The sequence below is a fragment of the Schistocerca nitens genome, unplaced genomic scaffold (assembly GCF_023898315.1).
Source record: "Schistocerca nitens isolate TAMUIC-IGC-003100 unplaced genomic scaffold, iqSchNite1.1 HiC_scaffold_298, whole genome shotgun sequence".
Lineage (NCBI taxonomy): Eukaryota > Metazoa > Arthropoda > Insecta > Orthoptera > Acrididae > Schistocerca > Schistocerca nitens.
In genome coordinates this window covers 1-13,310 of record NW_026045835.1, presented here as the reverse complement: position 1 = coordinate 13,310, position 13,310 = coordinate 1, and the positions used below count along the sequence as shown (strand labels likewise).

Below are 13,310 nucleotides of genomic sequence, written 5' to 3'. Positions count from 1 at the left end.
TGCGTCTTCCTCGGTAGTATAGTGGTTAGTATCCCCGCCTGTCACGCGGGAGACCGGGGTTCGATTCCCCGCCGGGGAGACGCGATTTTTATCTCACAAACCTGCTCGAGTGGTGCGCGTGTGGGACGGAAGAGCATTAACTTGCTGCAAAATCTTAAAAAATGATGCATCTTAGGAAGTAGTTCTCGCATTCTTCACACTTCAGAATTACTGGGTTTGCTTTTGAGGCTGAATCAATGCCCCCAGCCGACTCTCTAGGCGTAATAATCGAGCCCGACACAATCAGGAAAAGAAATAATTTTAGCAGAGCGTGGTTTCGATCCACGGACCTCTGGGTTATGGGCCCAGCACGCTTCCACTGCGCCACTCTGCTGTGTGGGGGTATACTGGCTCTTCGTCACATCACGTGGGACACTTGGGCAGTGTTGTCTGCGTCGCTTTCACACGCCTACATTTGATTGCGTACATCTCCTACAGCTCTCAGCTTGACTTGTCTCGACTTTGCTCGACTGACGCTACGCTGACGCTTGCACGCAGCGATATTTACCACGATCGCCTCGACATGCAGCTGCGAGATGCACAGGAGTAACAAAGCACTGCACGATGCGGCGACATACGAAATCCACTGCCCAGCTACGCGTTGGCAACTAACAAAATGCCGACCCTGCCAGGATTCGAACCTGGAATCTTCTGATCCGTAGTCAGACGCGTTATCCGTTGCGCCACAGGGCCAGTGGCAGCATTTCTCGCTACAAGGCAAGTGCAATTCGCTAAGAAACGTGTTCTCCAGGGCTCATCAAGCTCCCAAGGAAGGCACCACTCGTCCAGCTGCGTGGTCGCGGTGCGCCTGCAGAGCTTGGAGCTTGCCACACATCTGCGCTCGCTGTTCGACAGGTAGCACGAGGCAAGGCGCGCGTTTTTCTGCATTTTTTCGATGACGAGAGGCGGTTGATGTGCATGTAAGCGTAGCATATCAAACACGAATAGCACGAAGCGTTCGTACTTAGGTGCCAAAGTCGCAGTATGGCCGCAGGTGGCGATCATATGTTTTTGTAGCCACCACTGGTTTGCAGCAATGCGAATATGGCTAACTGAGAGCGTTTTGCTGTAGCCCCAGTGGCGCAATTGGTTAGCGCACGGTACTTATAAGGCAGTAGCCGTGAGCAATGCCGGGGTTGTGAGTTCGAGCCTCACCTGGGGCATACTTTTATTTCGTAGCAGCTGTCTCTGACAGCATCAGGAGGCTACATTTCAGATGTATCAGCTATGTCAGCAAGATTAATGTGTATTATGTGCGCTAGTTGCGTCTTCCTCGGTAGTATAGTGGTTAGTATCCCCGCCTGTCACGCGGGAGACCGGGGTTCGATTCCCCGCCGGGGAGACGCGATTTTTATCTCACAAACCTGCTCGAGTGGTGCGCGTGTGGGACGGAAGAGCATTAACTTGCTGCAAAATCTTAAAAAATGATGCATCTTAGGAAGTAGTTCTCGCATTCTTCACACTTCAGAATTACTGGGTTTGCTTTTGAGGCTGAATCAATGCCCCCAGCCGACTCTCTAGGCGTAATAATCGAGCCCGACACAATCAGGAAAAGAAATAATTTTAGCAGAGCGTGGTTTCGATCCACGGACCTCTGGGTTATGGGCCCAGCACGCTTCCACTGCGCCACTCTGCTGTGTGGGGGTATACTGGCTCTTCGTCACATCACGTGGGACACTTGGGCAGTGTTGTCTGCGTCGCTTTCACACGCCTACATTTGATTGCGTACATCTCCTACAGCTCTCAGCTTGACTTGTCTCGACTTTGCTCGACTGACGCTACGCTGACGCTTGCACGCAGCGATATTTACCACGATCGCCTCGACATGCAGCTGCGAGATGCACAGGAGTAACAAAGCACTGCACGATGCGGCGACATACGAAATCCACTGCCCAGCTACGCGTTGGCAACTAACAAAATGCCGACCCTGCCAGGATTCGAACCTGGAATCTTCTGATCCGTAGTCAGACGCGTTATCCGTTGCGCCACAGGGCCAGTGGCAGCATTCCTCGCTACAAGGCAAGTGCAATTCGCTAAGAAACGTGTTCTCCAGGGCTCATCAAGCTCCCAAGGAAGGCACCACTCGTCCAGCTGCGTGGTCGCGGTGCGCCTGCAGAGCTTGGAGCTTGCCACACATCTGCGCTCGCTGTTCGACAGGTAGCACGAGGCAAGGCGCGCGTTTTTCTGCATTTTTTCGATGACGAGAGGCGGTTGATGTGCATGTAAGCGTAGCATATCAAACACGAATAGCACGAAGCGTTCGTACTTAGGTGCCAAAGTCGCAGTATGGCCGCAGGTGGCGATCATATGTTTTTGTAGCCACCACTGGTTTGCAGCAATGCGAATATGGCTAACTGAGAGCGTTTTGCTGTAGCCCCAGTGGCGCAATTGGTTAGCGCACGGTACTTATAAGGCAGTAGCCGTGAGCAATGCCGGGGTTGTGAGTTCGAGCCTCACCTGGGGCATACTTTTATTTCGTAGCAGCTGTCTCTGACAGCATCAGGAGGCTACATTTCAGATGTATCAGCTATGTCAGCAAGATTAATGTGTATTATGTGCGCTAGTTGCGTCTTCCTCGGTAGTATAGTGGTTAGTATCCCCGCCTGTCACGCGGGAGACCGGGGTTCGATTCCCCGCCGGGGAGACGCGATTTTTATCTCACAAACCTGCTCGAGTGGTGCGCGTGTGGGACGGAAGAGCATTAACTTGCTGCAAAATCTTAAAAAATGATGCATCTTAGGAAGTAGTTCTCGCATTCTTCACACTTCAGAATTACTGGGTTTGCTTTTGAGGCTGAATCAATGCCCCCAGCCGACTCTCTAGGCGTAATAATCGAGCCCGACACAATCAGGAAAAGAAATAATTTTAGCAGAGCGTGGTTTCGATCCACGGACCTCTGGGTTATGGGCCCAGCACGCTTCCACTGCGCCACTCTGCTGTGTGGGGGTATACTGGCTCTTCGTCACATCACGTGGGACACTTGGGCAGTGTTGTCTGCGTCGCTTTCACACGCCTACATTTGATTGCGTACATCTCCTACAGCTCTCAGCTTGACTTGTCTCGACTTTGCTCGACTGACGCTACGCTGACGCTTGCACGCAGCGATATTTACCACGATCGCCTCGACATGCAGCTGCGAGATGCACAGGAGTAACAAAGCACTGCACGATGCGGCGACATACGAAATCCACTGCCCAGCTACGCGTTGGCAACTAACAAAATGCCGACCCTGCCAGGATTCGAACCTGGAATCTTCTGATCCGTAGTCAGACGCGTTATCCGTTGCGCCACAGGGCCAGTGGCAGCATTTCTCGCTACAAGGCAAGTGCAATTCGCTAAGAAACGTGTTCTCCAGGGCTCATCAAGCTCCCAAGGAAGGCACCACTCGTCCAGCTGCGTGGTCGCGGTGCGCCTGCAGAGCTTGGAGCTTGCCACACATCTGCGCTCGCTGTTCGACAGGTAGCACGAGGCAAGGCGCGCGTTTTTCTGCATTTTTTCGATGACGAGAGGCGGTTGATGTGCATGTAAGCGTAGCATATCAAACACGAATAGCACGAAGCGTTCGTACTTAGGTGCCAAAGTCGCAGTATGGCCGCAGGTGGCGATCATATGTTTTTGTAGCCACCACTGGTTTGCAGCAATGCGAATATGGCTAACTGAGAGCGTTTTGCTGTAGCCCCAGTGGCGCAATTGGTTAGCGCACGGTACTTATAAGGCAGTAGCCGTGAGCAATGCCGGGGTTGTGAGTTCGAGCCTCACCTGGGGCATACTTTTATTTCGTAGCAGCTGTCTCTGACAGCATCAGGAGGCTACATTTCAGATGTATCAGCTATGTCAGCAAGATTAATGTGTATTATGTGCGCTAGTTGCGTCTTCCTCGGTAGTATAGTGGTTAGTATCCCCGCCTGTCACGCGGGAGACCGGGGTTCGATTCCCCGCCGGGGAGACGCGATTTTTATCTCACAAACCTGCTCGAGTGGTGCGCGTGTGGGACGGAAGAGCATTAACTTGCTGCAAAATCTTAAAAAATGATGCATCTTAGGAAGTAGTTCTCGCATTCTTCACACTTCAGAATTACTGGGTTTGCTTTTGAGGCTGAATCAATGCCCCCAGCCGACTCTCTAGGCGTAATAATCGAGCCCGACACAATCAGGAAAAGAAATAATTTTAGCAGAGCGTGGTTTCGATCCACGGACCTCTGGGTTATGGGCCCAGCACGCTTCCACTGCGCCACTCTGCTGTGTGGGGGTATACTGGCTCTTCGTCACATCACGTGGGACACTTGGGCAGTGTTGTCTGCGTCGCTTTCACACGCCTACATTTGATTGCGTACATCTCCTACAGCTCTCAGCTTGACTTGTCTCGACTTTGCTCGACTGACGCTACGCTGACGCTTGCACGCAGCGATATTTACCACGATCGCCTCGACATGCAGCTGCGAGATGCACAGGAGTAACAAAGCACTGCACGATGCGGCGACATACGAAATCCACTGCCCAGCTACGCGTTGGCAACTAACAAAATGCCGACCCTGCCAGGATTCGAACCTGGAATCTTCTGATCCGTAGTCAGACGCGTTATCCGTTGCGCCACAGGGCCAGTGGCAGCATTCCTCGCTACAAGGCAAGTGCAATTCGCTAAGAAACGTGTTCTCCAGGGCTCATCAAGCTCCCAAGGAAGGCACCACTCGTCCAGCTGCGTGGTCGCGGTGCGCCTGCAGAGCCTGGAGCTTGCCACACATCTGCGCTCGCTGTTCGACAGGTAGCACGAGGCAAGGCGCGCGTTTTTCTGCATTTTTTCGATGACGAGAGGCGGTTGATGTGCATGTAAGCGTAGCATATCAAACACGAATAGCACGAAGCGTTCGTACTTAGGTGCCAAAGTCGCAGTATGGCCGCAGGTGGCGATCATATGTTTTTGTAGCCACCACTGGTTTGCAGCAATGCGAATATGGCTAACTGAGAGCGTTTTGCTGTAGCCCCAGTGGCGCAATTGGTTAGCGCACGGTACTTATAAGGCAGTAGCCGTGAGCAATGCCGGGGTTGTGAGTTCGAGCCTCACCTGGGGCATACTTTTATTTCGTAGCAGCTGTCTCTGACAGCATCAGGAGGCTACATTTCAGATGTATCAGCTATGTCAGCAAGATTAATGTGTATTATGTGCGCTAGTTGCGTCTTCCTCGGTAGTATAGTGGTTAGTATCCCCGCCTGTCACGCGGGAGACCGGGGTTCGATTCCCCGCCGGGGAGACGCGATTTTTATCTCACAAACCTGCTCGAGTGGTGCGCGTGTGGGACGGAAGAGCATTAACTTGCTGCAAAATCTTAAAAAATGATGCATCTTAGGAAGTAGTTCTCGCATTCTTCACACTTCAGAATTACTGGGTTTGCTTTTGAGGCTGAATCAATGCCCCCAGCCGACTCTCTAGGCGTAATAATCGAGCCCGACACAATCAGGAAAAGAAATAATTTTAGCAGAGCGTGGTTTCGATCCACGGACCTCTGGGTTATGGGCCCAGCACGCTTCCACTGCGCCACTCTGCTGTGTGGGGGTATACTGGCTCTTCGTCACATCACGTGGGACACTTGGGCAGTGTTGTCTGCGTCGCTTTCACACGCCTACATTTGATTGCGTACATCTCCTACAGCTCTCAGCTTGACTTGTCTCGACTTTGCTCGACTGACGCTACGCTGACGCTTGCACGCAGCGATATTTACCACGATCGCCTCGACATGCAGCTGCGAGATGCACAGGAGTAACAAAGCACTGCACGATGCGGCGACATACGAAATCCACTGCCCAGCTACGCGTTGGCAACTAACAAAATGCCGACCCTGCCAGGATTCGAACCTGGAATCTTCTGATCCGTAGTCAGACGCGTTATCCGTTGCGCCACAGGGCCAGTGGCAGCATTCCTCGCTACAAGGCAAGTGCAATTCGCTAAGAAACGTGTTCTCCAGGGCTCATCAAGCTCCCAAGGAAGGCACCACTCGTCCAGCTGCGTGGTCGCGGTGCGCCTGCAGAGCTTGGAGCTTGCCACACATCTGCGCTCGCTGTTCGACAGGTAGCACGAGGCAAGGCGCGCGTTTTTCTGCATTTTTTCGATGACGAGAGGCGGTTGATGTGCATGTAAGCGTAGCATATCAAACACGAATAGCACGAAGCGTTCGTACTTAGGTGCCAAAGTCGCAGTATGGCCGCAGGTGGCGATCATATGTTTTTGTAGCCACCACTGGTTTGCAGCAATGCGAATATGGCTAACTGAGAGCGTTTTGCTGTAGCCCCAGTGGCGCAATTGGTTAGCGCACGGTACTTATAAGGCAGTAGCCGTGAGCAATGCCGGGGTTGTGAGTTCGAGCCTCACCTGGGGCATACTTTTATTTCGTAGCAGCTGTCTCTGACAGCATCAGGAGGCTACATTTCAGATGTATCAGCTATGTCAGCAAGATTAATGTGTATTATGTGCGCTAGTTGCGTCTTCCTCGGTAGTATAGTGGTTAGTATCCCCGCCTGTCACGCGGGAGACCGGGGTTCGATTCCCCGCCGGGGAGACGCGATTTTTATCTCACAAACCTGCTCGAGTGGTGCGCGTGTGGGACGGAAGAGCATTAACTTGCTGCAAAATCTTAAAAATGATGCATCTTAGGAAGTAGTTCTCGCATTCTTCACACTTCAGAATTACTGGGTTTGCTTTTGAGGCTGAATCAATGCCCCCAGCCGACTCTCTAGGCGTAATAATCGAGCCCGACACAATCAGGAAAAGAAATAATTTTAGCAGAGCGTGGTTTCGATCCACGGACCTCTGGGTTATGGGCCCAGCACGCTTCCACTGCGCCACTCTGCTGTGTGGGGGTATACTGGCTCTTCGTCACATCACGTGGGACACTTGGGCAGTGTTGTCTGCGTCGCTTTCACACGCCTACATTTGATTGCGTACATCTCCTACAGCTCTCAGCTTGACTTGTCTCGACTTTGCTCGACTGACGCTACGCTGACGCTTGCACGCAGCGATATTTACCACGATCGCCTCGACATGCAGCTGCGAGATGCACAGGAGTAACAAAGCACTGCACGATGCGGCGACATACGAAATCCACTGCCCAGCTACGCGTTGGCAACTAACAAAATGCCGACCCTGCCAGGATTCGAACCTGGAATCTTCTGATCCGTAGTCAGACGCGTTATCCGTTGCGCCACAGGGCCAGTGGCAGCATTTCTCGCTACAAGGCAAGTGCAATTCGCTAAGAAACGTGTTCTCCAGGGCTCATCAAGCTCCCAAGGAAGGCACCACTCGTCCAGCTGCGTGGTCGCGGTGCGCCTGCAGAGCTTGGAGCTTGCCACACATCTGCGCTCGCTGTTCGACAGGTAGCACGAGGCAAGGCGCGCGTTTTTTCTGCATTTTTTCGATGACGAGAGGCGGTTGATGTGCATGTAAGCGTAGCATATCAAACACGAATAGCACGAAGCGTTCGTACTTAGGTGCCAAAGTCGCAGTATGGCCGCAGGTGGCGATCATATGTTTTTGTAGCCACCACTGGTTTGCAGCAATGCGAATATGGCTAACTGAGAGCGTTTTGCTGTAGCCCCAGTGGCGCAATTGGTTAGCGCACGGTACTTATAAGGCAGTAGCCGTGAGCAATGCCGGGGTTGTGAGTTCGAGCCTCACCTGGGGCATACTTTTATTTCGTAGCAGCTGTCTCTGACAGCATCAGGAGGCTACATTTCAGATGTATCAGCTATGTCAGCAAGATTAATGTGTATTATGTGCGCTAGTTGCGTCTTCCTCGGTAGTATAGTGGTTAGTATCCCCGCCTGTCACGCGGGAGACCGGGGTTCGATTCCCCGCCGGGGAGACGCGATTTTTATCTCACAAACCTGCTCGAGTGGTGCGCGTGTGGGACGGAAGAGCATTAACTTGCTGCAAAATCTTAAAAAATGATGCATCTTAGGAAGTAGTTCTCGCATTCTTCACACTTCAGAATTACTGGGTTTGCTTTTGAGGCTGAATCAATGCCCCCAGCCGACTCTCTAGGCGTAATAATCGAGCCCGACACAATCAGGAAAAGAAATAATTTTAGCAGAGCGTGGTTTCGATCCACGGACCTCTGGGTTATGGGCCCAGCACGCTTCCCACTGCGCCACTCTGCTGTGTGGGGGTATACTGGCTCTTCGTCACATCACGTGGGACACTTGGGCAGTGTTGTCTGCGTCGCTTTCACACGCCTACATTTGATTGCGTACATCTCCTACAGCTCTCAGCTTGACTTGTCTCGACTTTGCTCGACTGACGCTACGCTGACGCTTGCACGCAGCGATATTTACCACGATCGCCTCGACATGCAGCTGCGAGATGCACAGGAGTAACAAAGCACTGCACGATGCGGCGACATACGAAATCCACTGCCCAGCTACGCGTTGGCAACTAACAAAATGCCGACCCTGCCAGGATTCGAACCTGGAATCTTCTGATCCGTAGTCAGACGCGTTATCCGTTGCGCCACAGGGCCAGTGGCAGCATTTCTCGCTACAAGGCAAGTGCAATTCGCTAAGAAACGTGTTCTCCAGGGCTCATCAAGCTCCCAAGGAAGGCACCACTCGTCCAGCTGCGTGGTCGCGGTGCGCCTGCAGAGCTTGGAGCTTGCCACACATCTGCGCTCGCTGTTCGACAGGTAGCACGAGGCAAGGCGCGCGTTTTTCTGCATTTTTTCGATGACGAGAGGCGGTTGATGTGCATGTAAGCGTAGCATATCAAACACGAATAGCACGAAGCGTTCGTACTTAGGTGCCAAAGTCGCAGTATGGCCGCAGGTGGCGATCATATGTTTTTGTAGCCACCACTGGTTTGCAGCAATGCGAATATGGCTAACTGAGAGCGTTTTGCTGTAGCCCCAGTGGCGCAATTGGTTAGCGCACGGTACTTATAAGGCAGTAGCCGTGAGCAATGCCGGGGTTGTGAGTTCGAGCCTCACCTGGGGCATACTTTTATTTCGTAGCAGCTGTCTCTGACAGCATCAGGAGGCTACATTTCAGATGTATCAGCTATGTCAGCAAGATTAATGTGTATTATGTGCGCTAGTTGCGTCTTCCTCGGTAGTATAGTGGTTAGTATCCCCGCCTGTCACGCGGGAGACCGGGGTTCGATTCCCCGCCGGGGAGACGCGATTTTTATCTCACAAACCTGCTCGAGTGGTGCGCGTGTGGGACGGAAGAGCATTAACTTGCTGCAAAATCTTAAAAAATGATGCATCTTAGGAAGTAGTTCTCGCATTCTTCACACTTCAGAATTACTGGGTTTGCTTTTGAGGCTGAATCAATGCCCCCAGCCGACTCTCTAGGCGTAATAATCGAGCCCGACACAATCAGGAAAAGAAATAATTTTAGCAGAGCGTGGTTTCGATCCACGGACCTCTGGGTTATGGGCCCAGCACGCTTCCACTGCACTGCGCCACTCTGCTGTGTGGGGGTATACTGGCTCTTCGTCACATCACGTGGGACACTTGGGCAGTGTTGTCTGCGTCGCTTTCACACGCCTACATTTGATTGCGTACATCTCCTACAGCTCTCAGCTTGACTTGTCTCGACTTTGCTCGACTGACGCTACGCTGACGCTTGCACGCAGCGATATTTACCACGATCGCCTCGACATGCAGCTGCGAGATGCACAGGAGTAACAAAGCACTGCACGATGCGGCGACATACGAAATCCACTGCCCAGCTACGCGTTGGCAACTAACAAAATGCCGACCCTGCCAGGATTCGAACCTGGAATCTTCTGATCCGTAGTCAGACGCGGTTATCCGTTGCGCCACAGGGCCAGTGGCAGCATTTCTCGCTACAAGGCAAGTGCAATTCGCTAAGAAACGTGTTCTCCAGGGCTCATCAAGCTCCCAAGGAAGGCACCACTCGTCCAGCTGCGTGGGTCGCGGTGCGCCTGCAGAGCTTGGAGCTTGCCACACATCTGCGCTCGCTGTTCGACAGGTAGCACGAGGCAAGGCGCGCGTTTTTCTGCATTTTTTCGATGACGAGAGGCGGTTGATGTGCATGTAAGCGTAGCATATCAAACACGAATAGCACGAAGCGTTCGTACTTAGGTGCCAAAGTCGCAGTATGGCCGCAGGTGGCGATCATATGTTTTTGTAGCCACCACTGGTTTGCAGCAATGCGAATATGGCTAACTGAGAGCGTTTTGCTGTAGCCCCAGTGGCGCAATTGGTTAGCGCACGGTACTTATAAGGCAGTAGCCGTGAGCAATGCCGGGGTTGTGAGTTCGAGCCTCACCTGGGGCATACTTTTATTTCGTAGCAGCTGTCTCTGACAGCATCAGGAGGCTACATTTCAGATGTATCAGCTATGTCAGCAAGATTAATGTGTATTATGTGCGCTAGTTGCGTCTTCCTCGGTAGTATAGTGGTTAGTATCCCCGCCTGTCACGCGGGAGACCGGGGTTCGATTCCCGCCGGGGAGACGCGATTTTTATCTCACAAACCTGCTCGAGTGGTGCGCGTGTGGGACGGAAGAGCATTAACTTGCTGCAAAATCTTAAAAAATGATGCATCTTAGGAAGTAGTTCTCGCATTCTTCACACTTCAGAATTACTGGGTTTGCTTTTGAGGCTGAATCAATGCCCCCAGCCGACTCTCTAGGCGTAATAATCGAGCCCGACACAATCAGGAAAAGAAATAATTTTAGCAGAGCGTGGTTTCGATCCACGGACCTCTGGGTTATGGGCCCAGCACGCTTCCACCTGCGCCACTCTGCTGTGTGGGGGGTATACTGGCTCTTCGTCACATCACGTGGGACACTTGGGCAGTGTTGTCTGCGTCGCTTTCCACCACGCCTACATTTGATTGCGTACATCTCCTACAGCTCTCAGCTTGACTTGTCTCGACTTTGCTCGACTGACGCTACGCTGACGCTTGCACGCAGCGATATTTACCACGATCGCCTCGACATGCAGCTGCGAGATGCACAGGAGTAACAAAGCACTGCACGATGCGGCGACATACGAAATCCACTGCCCAGCTACGCGTTGGCAACTAACAAAATGCCGACCCTGCCAGGATTCGAACCTGGAATCTTCTGATCCGTAGTCAGGACGCGTTATCCGTTGCGCCACAGGGCCAGTGGCAGCATTTCTCGCTACAAGGCAAGTGCAATTCGCTAAGAAACGTGTTCTCCAGGGCTCATCAAGCTCCCAAGGAAGGGCACCACTCGTCCAGCTGCGTGGTCGCGGTGCGCCTGCAGAGCTTGGAGCTTGCCACACATCTGCGCTCGCTGTTCGACAGGTAGCACGAGGCAAGGCGCGCGTTTTTCTGCATTTTTTCGATGACGAGAGGCGGTTGATGTGCATGTAAGCGTAGCATATCAAACACGAATAGCACGAAGCGTTCGTACTTAGGTGCCAAAGTCGCAGTATGGCCGCAGGTGGCGATCATATGTTTTTGTAGCCACCACTGGTTTGCAGCAATGCGAATATGGCTAACTGAGAGCGTTTTGCTGTAGCCCCAGTGGCGCAATTGGTTAGCGCACGGTACTTATAAGGCAGTAGCCGTGAGCAATGCCGGGGTTGTGAGTTCGAGCCTCACCTGGGGCATACTTTTATTTCGTAGCAGCTGTCTCTGACAGCATCAGGAGGCTACATTTCAGATGTATCAGCTATGTCAGCAAGATTAATGTGTATTATGTGCGCTAGTTGCGTCTTCCTCGGTAGTATAGTGGTTAGTATCCCCGCCTGTCACGCGGGAGACCGGGGTTCGATTCCCCGCCGGGGAGACGCGATTTTTATCTCACAAACCTGCTCGAGTGGTGCGCGTGTGGGACGGAAGAGCATTAACTTGCTGCAAAATCTTAAAAAATGATGCATCTTAGGAAGTAGTTCTCGCATTCTTCACACTTCAGAATTACTGGGTTTGCTTTTGAGGCTGAATCAATGCCCCCAGCCGACTCTCTAGGCGTAATAATCGAGCCCGAACACAATCAGGAAAAGAAATAATTTTAGCAGAGCGTGGTTTCGATCCACGGACCTCTGGGTTATGGGCCCAGCACGCTTCCACTGCGCCACTCTGCTGTGTGGGGGTATACTGGCTCTTCGTCACATCACGTGGGACACTTGGGCAGTGTTGTCTGCGTCGCTTTCACACGCCTACATTGATTGCGTACATCTCCTACAGCTCTCAGCTTGACTTGTCTCGACTTTGCTCGACTGACGCTACGCTGACGCTTGCACGCAGCGATATTTACCACGATCGCCTCGACATGCAGCTGCGAGATGCACAGGAGTAACAAAGCACTGCACGATGCGGCGACATACGAAATCCACTGCCCAGCTACGCGTTGGCAACTAACAAAATGCCGACCCTGCCAGGATTCGAACCTGGAATCTTCTGATCCGTAGTCAGACGCGTTATCCGTTGCGCCACAGAGGCCAGTGGCAGCATTTCTCGCTACAAGGCAAGTGCAATTCGCTAAGAAACGTGTTCTCCAGGGCTCATCAAGCTCCCAAGGAAGGCACCACTCGTCCAGCTGCGTGGTCGCGGTGCGCCTGCAGAGCTTGGAGCTTGCCACACATCTGCGCTCGCTGTTCGACAGGTAGCACGAGGCAAGGCGCGCGTTTTTCTGCATTTTTTCGATGACGAGAGGCGGTTGATGTGCATGTAAGCGTAGCATATCAAACACGAATAGCACGAAGCGTTCGTACTTAGGTGCCAAAGTCGCAGTATGGCCGCAGGTGGCGATCATATGTTTTTGTAGCCACCACTGGTTTGCAGCAATGCGAATATGGCTAACTGAGAGCGTTTTGCTGTAGCCCAGTGGCGCAATTGGTTAGCGCACGGTACTTATAAGGCAGTAGCCGTGAGCAATGCCGGGGTTGTGAGTTCGAGCCTCACCTGGGGCATACTTTTATTTCGTAGCAGCTGTCTCTGACAGCATCAGGAGGCTACATTTCAGATGTATCAGCTATGTCAGCAAGATTAATGTGTATTATGTGCGCTAGTTGCGTCTTCCTCGGTAGTATAGTGGTTAGTATCCCCGCCTGTCACGCGGGAGACCGGGGTTCGATTCCCCGCCGGGGAGACGCGATTTTTATCTCACAAAACCTGCTCGAGTGGTGCGCGTGTGGGACGGAAGAGCATTAACTTGCTGCAAAATCTTAAAAAATGATGCATCTTAGGAAGTAGTTCTCGCATTCTTCACACTTCAGAATTACTGGGTTTGCTTTTGAGGCTGAATCAATGCCCCCAGCCGACTCTCTAGGCGTAATAATCGAGCCCG

At 52.4% G+C, this 13,310-nt stretch overlaps 39 non-coding genes across 39 annotated transcripts; 20 read left to right on the top strand and 19 right to left on the bottom strand.

The window, feature by feature from the left end:
• The first annotated feature begins 7 nt into the window (after positions 1 to 7).
• On the top strand, positions 8 to 79 carry Trnad-guc (transfer RNA aspartic acid (anticodon GUC)). The gene has a single exon. It is a non-coding gene; the product is annotated as a tRNA-Asp (tRNA).
• A 222-nt stretch (positions 80 to 301) lies between these two features.
• Trnam-cau (transfer RNA methionine (anticodon CAU)) lies at positions 302 to 373 on the bottom strand. Its single transcript has one exon. It is a non-coding gene; the product is annotated as a tRNA-Met (tRNA).
• A 286-nt stretch (positions 374 to 659) lies between these two features.
• On the bottom strand, positions 660 to 732 carry Trnar-acg (transfer RNA arginine (anticodon ACG)). Its single transcript has one exon. It is a non-coding gene; the product is annotated as a tRNA-Arg (tRNA).
• A 378-nt stretch (positions 733 to 1,110) lies between these two features.
• On the top strand, positions 1,111 to 1,202 carry Trnai-uau (transfer RNA isoleucine (anticodon UAU)). Its single transcript is given in 2 exon segments — positions 1,111 to 1,148; positions 1,167 to 1,202. It is a non-coding gene; the product is annotated as a tRNA-Ile (tRNA).
• A 107-nt stretch (positions 1,203 to 1,309) lies between these two features.
• Positions 1,310 to 1,381, top strand: Trnad-guc (transfer RNA aspartic acid (anticodon GUC)). Its single transcript has one exon. It is a non-coding gene; the product is annotated as a tRNA-Asp (tRNA).
• A 222-nt stretch (positions 1,382 to 1,603) lies between these two features.
• Trnam-cau (transfer RNA methionine (anticodon CAU)) lies at positions 1,604 to 1,675 on the bottom strand. The gene has a single exon. It is a non-coding gene; the product is annotated as a tRNA-Met (tRNA).
• Positions 1,676 to 1,961: 286 nt separating this feature from the next.
• Trnar-acg (transfer RNA arginine (anticodon ACG)) lies at positions 1,962 to 2,034 on the bottom strand. The gene has a single exon. It is a non-coding gene; the product is annotated as a tRNA-Arg (tRNA).
• Positions 2,035 to 2,412: 378 nt separating this feature from the next.
• Trnai-uau (transfer RNA isoleucine (anticodon UAU)) lies at positions 2,413 to 2,504 on the top strand. Its single transcript is given in 2 exon segments — positions 2,413 to 2,450; positions 2,469 to 2,504. It is a non-coding gene; the product is annotated as a tRNA-Ile (tRNA).
• A 107-nt stretch (positions 2,505 to 2,611) lies between these two features.
• Trnad-guc (transfer RNA aspartic acid (anticodon GUC)) lies at positions 2,612 to 2,683 on the top strand. Its single transcript has one exon. It is a non-coding gene; the product is annotated as a tRNA-Asp (tRNA).
• Positions 2,684 to 2,905: 222 nt separating this feature from the next.
• Positions 2,906 to 2,977, bottom strand: Trnam-cau (transfer RNA methionine (anticodon CAU)). The gene has a single exon. It is a non-coding gene; the product is annotated as a tRNA-Met (tRNA).
• A 286-nt stretch (positions 2,978 to 3,263) lies between these two features.
• Positions 3,264 to 3,336, bottom strand: Trnar-acg (transfer RNA arginine (anticodon ACG)). The gene has a single exon. It is a non-coding gene; the product is annotated as a tRNA-Arg (tRNA).
• Positions 3,337 to 3,714: 378 nt separating this feature from the next.
• On the top strand, positions 3,715 to 3,806 carry Trnai-uau (transfer RNA isoleucine (anticodon UAU)). The gene is given in 2 exon segments: positions 3,715 to 3,752; positions 3,771 to 3,806. It is a non-coding gene; the product is annotated as a tRNA-Ile (tRNA).
• A 107-nt stretch (positions 3,807 to 3,913) lies between these two features.
• Trnad-guc (transfer RNA aspartic acid (anticodon GUC)) lies at positions 3,914 to 3,985 on the top strand. The gene has a single exon. It is a non-coding gene; the product is annotated as a tRNA-Asp (tRNA).
• A 222-nt stretch (positions 3,986 to 4,207) lies between these two features.
• On the bottom strand, positions 4,208 to 4,279 carry Trnam-cau (transfer RNA methionine (anticodon CAU)). Its single transcript has one exon. It is a non-coding gene; the product is annotated as a tRNA-Met (tRNA).
• Positions 4,280 to 4,565: 286 nt separating this feature from the next.
• On the bottom strand, positions 4,566 to 4,638 carry Trnar-acg (transfer RNA arginine (anticodon ACG)). The gene has a single exon. It is a non-coding gene; the product is annotated as a tRNA-Arg (tRNA).
• Positions 4,639 to 5,016: 378 nt separating this feature from the next.
• Positions 5,017 to 5,108, top strand: Trnai-uau (transfer RNA isoleucine (anticodon UAU)). The gene is given in 2 exon segments: positions 5,017 to 5,054; positions 5,073 to 5,108. It is a non-coding gene; the product is annotated as a tRNA-Ile (tRNA).
• Positions 5,109 to 5,215: 107 nt separating this feature from the next.
• Positions 5,216 to 5,287, top strand: Trnad-guc (transfer RNA aspartic acid (anticodon GUC)). The gene has a single exon. It is a non-coding gene; the product is annotated as a tRNA-Asp (tRNA).
• Positions 5,288 to 5,509: 222 nt separating this feature from the next.
• On the bottom strand, positions 5,510 to 5,581 carry Trnam-cau (transfer RNA methionine (anticodon CAU)). The gene has a single exon. It is a non-coding gene; the product is annotated as a tRNA-Met (tRNA).
• Positions 5,582 to 5,867: 286 nt separating this feature from the next.
• On the bottom strand, positions 5,868 to 5,940 carry Trnar-acg (transfer RNA arginine (anticodon ACG)). The gene has a single exon. It is a non-coding gene; the product is annotated as a tRNA-Arg (tRNA).
• A 378-nt stretch (positions 5,941 to 6,318) lies between these two features.
• Trnai-uau (transfer RNA isoleucine (anticodon UAU)) lies at positions 6,319 to 6,410 on the top strand. Its single transcript is given in 2 exon segments — positions 6,319 to 6,356; positions 6,375 to 6,410. It is a non-coding gene; the product is annotated as a tRNA-Ile (tRNA).
• Positions 6,411 to 6,517: 107 nt separating this feature from the next.
• Trnad-guc (transfer RNA aspartic acid (anticodon GUC)) lies at positions 6,518 to 6,589 on the top strand. The gene has a single exon. It is a non-coding gene; the product is annotated as a tRNA-Asp (tRNA).
• Positions 6,590 to 6,810: 221 nt separating this feature from the next.
• Positions 6,811 to 6,882, bottom strand: Trnam-cau (transfer RNA methionine (anticodon CAU)). The gene has a single exon. It is a non-coding gene; the product is annotated as a tRNA-Met (tRNA).
• A 286-nt stretch (positions 6,883 to 7,168) lies between these two features.
• On the bottom strand, positions 7,169 to 7,241 carry Trnar-acg (transfer RNA arginine (anticodon ACG)). Its single transcript has one exon. It is a non-coding gene; the product is annotated as a tRNA-Arg (tRNA).
• A 379-nt stretch (positions 7,242 to 7,620) lies between these two features.
• On the top strand, positions 7,621 to 7,712 carry Trnai-uau (transfer RNA isoleucine (anticodon UAU)). Its single transcript is given in 2 exon segments — positions 7,621 to 7,658; positions 7,677 to 7,712. It is a non-coding gene; the product is annotated as a tRNA-Ile (tRNA).
• A 107-nt stretch (positions 7,713 to 7,819) lies between these two features.
• Positions 7,820 to 7,891, top strand: Trnad-guc (transfer RNA aspartic acid (anticodon GUC)). The gene has a single exon. It is a non-coding gene; the product is annotated as a tRNA-Asp (tRNA).
• A 222-nt stretch (positions 7,892 to 8,113) lies between these two features.
• Positions 8,114 to 8,186, bottom strand: Trnam-cau (transfer RNA methionine (anticodon CAU)). Its single transcript has one exon. It is a non-coding gene; the product is annotated as a tRNA-Met (tRNA).
• Positions 8,187 to 8,472: 286 nt separating this feature from the next.
• Trnar-acg (transfer RNA arginine (anticodon ACG)) lies at positions 8,473 to 8,545 on the bottom strand. Its single transcript has one exon. It is a non-coding gene; the product is annotated as a tRNA-Arg (tRNA).
• Positions 8,546 to 8,923: 378 nt separating this feature from the next.
• Positions 8,924 to 9,015, top strand: Trnai-uau (transfer RNA isoleucine (anticodon UAU)). Its single transcript is given in 2 exon segments — positions 8,924 to 8,961; positions 8,980 to 9,015. It is a non-coding gene; the product is annotated as a tRNA-Ile (tRNA).
• A 107-nt stretch (positions 9,016 to 9,122) lies between these two features.
• Positions 9,123 to 9,194, top strand: Trnad-guc (transfer RNA aspartic acid (anticodon GUC)). The gene has a single exon. It is a non-coding gene; the product is annotated as a tRNA-Asp (tRNA).
• A 585-nt stretch (positions 9,195 to 9,779) lies between these two features.
• Trnar-acg (transfer RNA arginine (anticodon ACG)) lies at positions 9,780 to 9,853 on the bottom strand. Its single transcript has one exon. It is a non-coding gene; the product is annotated as a tRNA-Arg (tRNA).
• Positions 9,854 to 10,232: 379 nt separating this feature from the next.
• On the top strand, positions 10,233 to 10,324 carry Trnai-uau (transfer RNA isoleucine (anticodon UAU)). Its single transcript is given in 2 exon segments — positions 10,233 to 10,270; positions 10,289 to 10,324. It is a non-coding gene; the product is annotated as a tRNA-Ile (tRNA).
• A 400-nt stretch (positions 10,325 to 10,724) lies between these two features.
• Trnam-cau (transfer RNA methionine (anticodon CAU)) lies at positions 10,725 to 10,797 on the bottom strand. Its single transcript has one exon. It is a non-coding gene; the product is annotated as a tRNA-Met (tRNA).
• A 289-nt stretch (positions 10,798 to 11,086) lies between these two features.
• On the bottom strand, positions 11,087 to 11,160 carry Trnar-acg (transfer RNA arginine (anticodon ACG)). Its single transcript has one exon. It is a non-coding gene; the product is annotated as a tRNA-Arg (tRNA).
• A 379-nt stretch (positions 11,161 to 11,539) lies between these two features.
• Positions 11,540 to 11,631, top strand: Trnai-uau (transfer RNA isoleucine (anticodon UAU)). Its single transcript is given in 2 exon segments — positions 11,540 to 11,577; positions 11,596 to 11,631. It is a non-coding gene; the product is annotated as a tRNA-Ile (tRNA).
• A 107-nt stretch (positions 11,632 to 11,738) lies between these two features.
• Trnad-guc (transfer RNA aspartic acid (anticodon GUC)) lies at positions 11,739 to 11,810 on the top strand. The gene has a single exon. It is a non-coding gene; the product is annotated as a tRNA-Asp (tRNA).
• A 223-nt stretch (positions 11,811 to 12,033) lies between these two features.
• On the bottom strand, positions 12,034 to 12,105 carry Trnam-cau (transfer RNA methionine (anticodon CAU)). Its single transcript has one exon. It is a non-coding gene; the product is annotated as a tRNA-Met (tRNA).
• Positions 12,106 to 12,387: 282 nt separating this feature from the next.
• Trnar-acg (transfer RNA arginine (anticodon ACG)) lies at positions 12,388 to 12,463 on the bottom strand. Its single transcript has one exon. It is a non-coding gene; the product is annotated as a tRNA-Arg (tRNA).
• A 379-nt stretch (positions 12,464 to 12,842) lies between these two features.
• On the top strand, positions 12,843 to 12,933 carry Trnai-uau (transfer RNA isoleucine (anticodon UAU)). Its single transcript is given in 2 exon segments — positions 12,843 to 12,879; positions 12,898 to 12,933. It is a non-coding gene; the product is annotated as a tRNA-Ile (tRNA).
• Positions 12,934 to 13,040: 107 nt separating this feature from the next.
• Positions 13,041 to 13,112, top strand: Trnad-guc (transfer RNA aspartic acid (anticodon GUC)). Its single transcript has one exon. It is a non-coding gene; the product is annotated as a tRNA-Asp (tRNA).
• The last annotated feature ends 198 nt before the right edge of the window (positions 13,113 to 13,310 follow it).